A 7,228-nucleotide genomic window follows, 5' to 3' on the forward strand; every position below is an offset into this window, starting at 1 on the left:
TTTGGAAACAGAAAGCAATGGAGAGAGGCAATAAACCAAATTAGTTTGAGTGATTTTAAGTTTATTTTCAATGAACTATGGAAACAAGAGAGTCATTCAGGTGCTCTTCACCATGAGCTGCTGTCAGTCACTCATCCAGGCAACCCTTCTCCATGCAGGTGTCCAGACATTGGCTTTGCAGAATGTCAGAGTTGAAGCCAATCCAATCTCCAGCGGTCAGAACAGGAAGGCTGGATGACTTCATCTCTGTTGTTCCATGAGACTGAAGTCAATTATGGACCTTGGTCAAGCAAACCCAACTCACCAAATTCCTGGAATTTAGCCAACCCCCTTGTGGTTCAGGGACACATTGGGTTTATGTTCAGTCCAGTTAATGGATACACAGGCCCATTGTAATATCCAGACCAGAGGCATGGGCAAGCCAGGGATTAATGAATGAAGTTTCAGTTCCATCAAAAGCCAGACCAAGAGGTGAAAGTGTATGACTGAGGAATGACACCCTGGTGCATCGACTGGCATCTAACTGATGCAAAGAAACATGTCTATGTTTGGCAATGTACTCACACGTACCACTGAAAATCACTGGAAAAATGCCTGCCTCATGCAGTGGTCAGCATGGACTAGCTCAACATGGGGTTCAGACCCACATCAGAGGCATCTGTGCATTCAGGAAATGCCAACACTTTGTCAGAATGATTCCTGGAGAGTCTCCATAGAATTACATGCAGTCCTACTTCAGGAGGTTCATTGAAGGGAATGGGGGAGGGGGTTAGGATCTTTGCTGGCATTAGTTACATAGACTGAGGTTGCTAGGAGAGTGTCTGTGAAACTCGTGATGCATCAGTGTTACCTTCTATTCTGGGATTCACACTTACATTCTAGATATATCAGGGTGGCTGAAACAATATTCTTATGCACACTACTTGCTTCAATCAATAGACTGGTTCGTATACCATTCTGTATGCATATCAACGATTAATTCACAAACACTATGCACAGTTAACTTCACATCAACAGCAGTCTGACCTTAGCATGTTCCGTAACCACACAGAGAATTCCAGCAACTAAACCACTTCCCATTCACTTCTACTGTGCTTGGTCCAAGCATAATATTAACCCAGAATATCCTGATGCAAACATTGAGTGTTGTATAAGATTATTCTGCTCAGGCTGTTTAACATATCAAAGACCATACTGTCACAAGCAGGCCAAAATTCACCAAGAGGAAACTACCAGTAGGCTTCAAAGCCAACTCTGTGTCAGCAGAATCTTTTTGTTAAGTGTTTGGACTAACAGTTAATAGAAGAACTTAACAGACCATGACACAAAAATATCCAGATTGGAGAGCCTTTGGAGCTGGTGATATGTTAGGGTTAATATTAATAATCAAAATGAGTGCCACCAATCACAAGCCCACTGGAACTGACCAGGCTATCAGTGAATTCATTAGAAAAGAATTTAAACACCTAAACTATTGATCCAGAGACACAAGTTCAAATTCCACCATCTCAGTTGTGAGATTTAAATTTATATCATAAATCTTGAATCAGAAAGTAACAGTGATCATGAAATTATCAGATCTGTGTAGAAGTTACTCTGGTTTACTAACGTTTTTTTAGTAAAGGAAATCTGCCATCCTTACTCAGTCTGACTTGCATGCATCTCCAGATGCACCAATGTAGTTGACTACTAACTGTCTTCAGAAATGCAATCAATTTTTGTTACATTAATGGCCAAGAGATCCATTCTATTTAAATGGAAGGACCCTATACCCCCTACCACATTTCAATGGTTTTCTCAAACTAAAGCATATTTAAACTTAGAAAAAATTAGGAGTGGTACTGTTGATCCTTCGCTTAAATTTGAGGAAGTTTGGAGTCCATTTAATCAATATTTCCATACGATATAAGCTGACCTTTCTCGAATTCCTTTCAATAGCCTTTGAATATAGAGGAGCGGAACTGATGACATATAATGTTTTTTTTAAATAGAAGAAACATCAGTCCAGTTTTTTTTCGAAGTTTTTGGTTTGCTTTTGTTTATTATTATACTTTTTTTTGATTTGGGGGTTTTCTTTTCATATAATCAAATCTCTTTCAATTTCTTTTTTTTTTGTATCATGTTCACTTAGCAAGAGAGCAGGAGGTCCAGATTATATATTTTACTCCTTGTGAGTATAAATATTAATGGTTATTATTGTTATCCCGATCTCTTCGCACCAAATGTATGATTATTAATGTTATGTATATTAATTTGAACTAATTTGAAATTCAATAAAAAGATTGAAAAAAGAAGAAATGTAATCAATCTACAAGGCAATTAGGAATGAACAATAAATGTCGGTTGTGCCAGCAACACCCACCTCCCATGAACAAATATCTTGAGCATGGTACATGAGAAATAGGTTGGATCTTTAGACCAACAATGAGGAACAGTATTCTAAAAGCTGTCAACTTTGCACACGGTAAACTATGACACAAAAGTAACATTAGTGGATAGAATGAGTTCTGGCTTTGTCAGAATTTGAGTGCATGGTGCACAAAACAGGCAAATTCACTGATTCCACAGCCTCATTAAGGAGTCTTGGTCAAAGGAAACAAAGGGAAATCAGAGTGATTTTGCACTGTGGTGCTGATTTTTGGAGCAGTGCTGTCTTCTACTGAAGACTCCCTGTTGGAAGACAAGGAGTCAATAAATTCACCGTGCCTGGTAGTAACTTTCACTTCTGCTGAAACTATTTGTCCCTGGCAAATTACTCTGAGACTTGTGTGGCAGAGGGTTACTGAGACCAGACAGCCTCCAGATCCTGCCTTAAATCAGCTGAACTCGGCTGGGACAATGATAAGGTTTCTATAAATGGAGAGGGGGGAAAATATTAATTTGGCATTTCTGCTCCTGATCATTGCATATTGAGTGCTGCAGGGGAACGCGTGTATGTGGGTGGTGGCTGAGGTCTGAAGGTCAAACCTGGCTGGAAGAGGCGACCTGACAGGTGAGTTTAGGAAACACAAAAGCAAAGTCTGAAATGAAAACAAAATGCTGGAAACAGCAGCTCAGGTAACATCTGTGGGGAGGGAAACAGAGTCAATATTTCATGTCAATGACCATTTGTCAGAACTGGGAAAAGTTAGAAATTTATGGGGAAAAATGGGATTATGGAGGGGACAGAGAATGAAAGGGAAGGCCTGTTGCAGAGTACAACATAAGGGTAGGGGTGAAGCTGCATTGCAAATTGGAAATTAGCTAACAGATCTGTTAACAAGCGACTGCTCTGTTCAATCAGGACTGATGGAGATAGATATCAATTAATGTGTGGCTGAAGTTTGCTGTTCTTTGTACTCATGTCGCAGTGAATATCTGACACTATAAAATTAGCTTCTCACTAAGTACTTGTGCACTATCAGACTCCAAATTATTTAACACGTTAATTTGATCTGTCAGATCTGTACACCTTTTTTGGTCTGTCAACCAACTCCCCCACCAATACAGAAGTCAGTTGTTTGTTGGATGGATTTGTTAGATGAAGTACCCAGGACAACATCCCCAGCATTAGGGCTCTAGTCACTTTTAGTCAGCTATCTTTGGAATGTTCGTCACCAGAGTTCTGAAAGAGATAATCTATTCTGAGCTGTTTTGTGGGAAGAGATTACCAGGCAGAAAAATATTTAAGGATGTGCTCAGAATCTCCTTGAAGAGTTCAAGGTCCCAGCAGAGTCTTGGGAATCTCTGGCCCATGACAGCTAAAAGTGGAGAAGAGCATTAGGCCTGGTATTGAGAACCTTGAGTCCATGGACTGGGAGCACACAGAAATTGGAACTGGTTTATTATTGTCACATGTAGCAAGGTACAGTGAAAAGCTTGTCTTGCACACTGTTCATACAGATCAATTCATTACAACAGTGCATTGAGGTAGTACAAGGCAAAACATTAATAGAATACAGAATAAAGTGTAACAGATGCAGAGAAAGTGCAGTGCAGGAAGACAATAAGGTGCAAGGTCATAACAATGTAACAGAAGCCCTGTGTAAGTGGAGGAAGGAGTGCATCATCTCACAAACCATCCACTTGCCTGTCCCGATAACTATCCCTTGCCCCATCTGTAGAAGAGGCTGCGGGTTCCACAGTGGCCTCCTTAGCCACTACAGAAAGTCAAAATCAGGACGGAAGCAAGGTCAACCTCATTCCGAGGAACTGCCTCAGAAGAAGACGAAGAACTTAATTCACTGATGAATTCAGTTGTTTCTGCTAGTGACCCACTTTAGCTGCTGAGTAGAAGTAAACTCTTCCGTTGAATAGATTAAAAACAAGGTGTGATTCCAGCTGAGCTCCTGATTGGAAGATCCCATCTTTATGGGATTTCTGAGTCTAGCACGATAAGAATGCAATGTCTTGTTTTGTACTCTCAGCACCCAGCTGCCTACCTCCCCTCCTCAACAGAGCCAACATATTATATGTTTGCTTTAAACTTTTTAGTAATACAGAATCTTATTCCTGAATGAATCAATCAAATGAAGGATAATCAAAGACCCCACCCACCTGGGACATTCTCTCTTCTCTCCTCTTCCATCAGGTAGAAGATACAGGAGCTTGAGGGCACGTACCACCAGGCTCAAGGACAGCTTCTATCCCACTGTGATAAGACTATTGAACGGTTCCCTTATACAATGAGATGGACTATGACCTATGACCACATGACCTCACGATCTACCTTGTAGTGACCTTGCACCTTATTGCACTGCACTTTCTCTGTAGCTGTGACACTTTACTCTGTACTGTTATTGTTTTTACCCGTACTACATCAATGCACTCTGTACTAACTCAATGTAACTGCACTGTGTAATGAATTGACCTGTACGATCGGTTTGTAAGACAAGCTTTTTACTGTACCTCGGTACAAGTGACAATAATAAACCAATACCAATACCAATCTTGGACAGAGAAACAAACCTGTGATTTAGTGTCGGCTTGGATTGCTTTTGCAGACAACTGTTAGACATTTGGACAGATAGATAGGAAAAGTTCAGAGGGATATGGGCCAAACGTGCACAAAAGGGACTAGCTTAGATGGCCATCTTGGTCAGTATGGACAGGTTGGGCCAAAGGGCCTCCTTCCATGCTGTATTACTCTAAGACTCTTAAGACGACACCTTTACTGGGTATGGTGTCATAGTCATTAATTTACTGGGCCAGTAAGCAGAGACCTAGACAGTTGAAGTGGGTTTGAATCCCACCACAACAGCTGGAGAACTTAAATTCAAATAATTAAATGTGACCATAAAACTACTACATTGTTCTAAAAGCACGTGTGGATCATAAATTGTCTCACCACGAGTGACCCTGCCTCCACCCACCCAGAGCCTAATCTCTGCAATACACTTGCTCTTCTTTTGACACACTCCTTAAAAATCTGTCCCTTTGATTAAGTATTTGATCACCTGTCCTAATATCTCTTTCTTTGCCGTGGTCTGAATGTACAAGTGTCTTGGGCAGCTTCACTTGAACATAAATATACACTTTTGTTTTTGAAGTCTGGAGTACAAAGTCATCATTCAGCCCTGCATGAATAATTACATGATTGTTCGATCATGAAGTTTCCCCTCCCTCATGTGCCACTTGTTGGGGTTCACTTTGAGAATGCATTTACATTACAGCTGTATTGTTGGTGTAATATTATAGCCATGATACCTTTTCCCAGCATTATCGGGACAGGTGACAGTCATCCCAGCACTGGCTGGCATTCAGGAGTCTTGCCCACAAGCAGCACACATCGTTAAATCTTGACCAGTGCGCCTGCCACACTCAATATGCACGGACGAAAGGAATACTCACTCCACTGCAGAATCACGTTGAACCTAAGCATTCAGTTTGCCCCACACACAACTTTATCTCTCATGTCAGAAGGCGAGTGTGCGAGTTTCGGGGTTGTGGTAGGCGAGACAAGCAAGGACACTACAACCACTCAGTACCCTCTGTGAGCCAATAATTATTAAATCAAATGTATTATGTGAAGTTAGGAACGTGTGCCACGTTCTCACCCTGATATCTGCGCTCCCTTCCAAAGCTGGCATGTTCAAAGTTTTGTACATGCTTGAGTGTGAAGGTTTAAAGTTTTCAGATTTCCTTATGATACAGCAGGAGGCCATTTGGCCCATCGAGTCTGGCCAGTTCACAGAGCAATCCCACTCCATCACTAGTTATCCCGGTTGCCCATTCTTCCCTAACTCTCACCAATTCTCCCCAGATTCTACCACTCATCCACACACTAGGGGCCATTTAGAACAGTTAATTAGCCTGCCTGTGCCACACGTCCTTGGCAGGTGGGAGGAAAGCAGAGCACCCAAAGGAAATCCATGGGATCAAAGGGAGAGTGTGCAAACTCCACACAGACGGTACCGGCATCAGGATTGAACCCAAGTCACTGGCACTGTGAGGCAGCAGTTCTACCAGCTGCACTACTAATGCTGCTTATAGACATACAAGTTTAAACGAACAGGGTGTAAACTTTCCTCTGCACGCGCCCCTTTAAGAAAAATCAGGCAGTGCATTGACATTTCTACATCTCTCTTCTCAACAGCTCTTTTCTGGCCAGCTCAGTGACGGGGCATCCTGTGGCAATTGACCCACCTCCTGCCACCCCAAAGCTTTATCACCATCTACGAGGCACAAGTCAGGAGTGAGAGTGAACATACATCACCTGCCTGGACGAATGCAGTCAAAAACAGCTCAACAACATCCAAACTGAGTGCCAAATTGCAAAGCAGCCAAATTGATTGGTACCCTAACAAAGACACTAAATGCTCACCCTTCATGATCGACATTACCCTGATCTGCAGAAGCTACAAAATACACTGCAGGTACTTCTTCAACAGCATTTCCTAAGCCCTGGCCTCTACTGGAAGGACAAGACCAGCGGGCACATTAACACCACCACTTGGAAGTTCCCTTCCTGGTCTCTCACCATCCTGACCTGGAAATATTGCGTTGTTCTTTCGTAGTCGCTGAGTCAAACTCCTGCAACTTCCCACCCAAACATATTCCGGGACTACCTTCAGCACGCTGACTGCTGCAATTCAAGAAGCTCGCCACCACCCTCACAAGGGCGGTCAGGGCTGTGCATGAAGAACTGGCCTTGCCAACAACGGGCACATCCCACAGATGAAGAAATGATATTGTCCCGTCCCATGGGAAAAGTGTGTTTGCAGTTTGTTACTTTTGTGCTTGGTGCTAT

General features: G+C 42.3%; 1 protein-coding gene across 1 annotated transcript in view; it reads right to left on the reverse strand.

The window, feature by feature from the left end:
* The window catches only part of LOC127582567 (uncharacterized), a 44,261-nt gene extending 37,402 nt beyond the window's left edge, over positions 1 to 6,859 (reverse strand). Inside the window, 1 exon segment of the mRNA XM_052037926.1 lies at positions 6,803 to 6,859. The gene's annotated coding sequence lies outside the window, so the exon portion shown is untranslated.
* Positions 6,860 to 7,228: the final 369 nt, after the last annotated feature.

Source organism: Pristis pectinata, chromosome 24, assembly GCF_009764475.1.
Source record: "Pristis pectinata isolate sPriPec2 chromosome 24, sPriPec2.1.pri, whole genome shotgun sequence".
NCBI lineage: Eukaryota > Metazoa > Chordata > Chondrichthyes > Rhinopristiformes > Pristidae > Pristis > Pristis pectinata.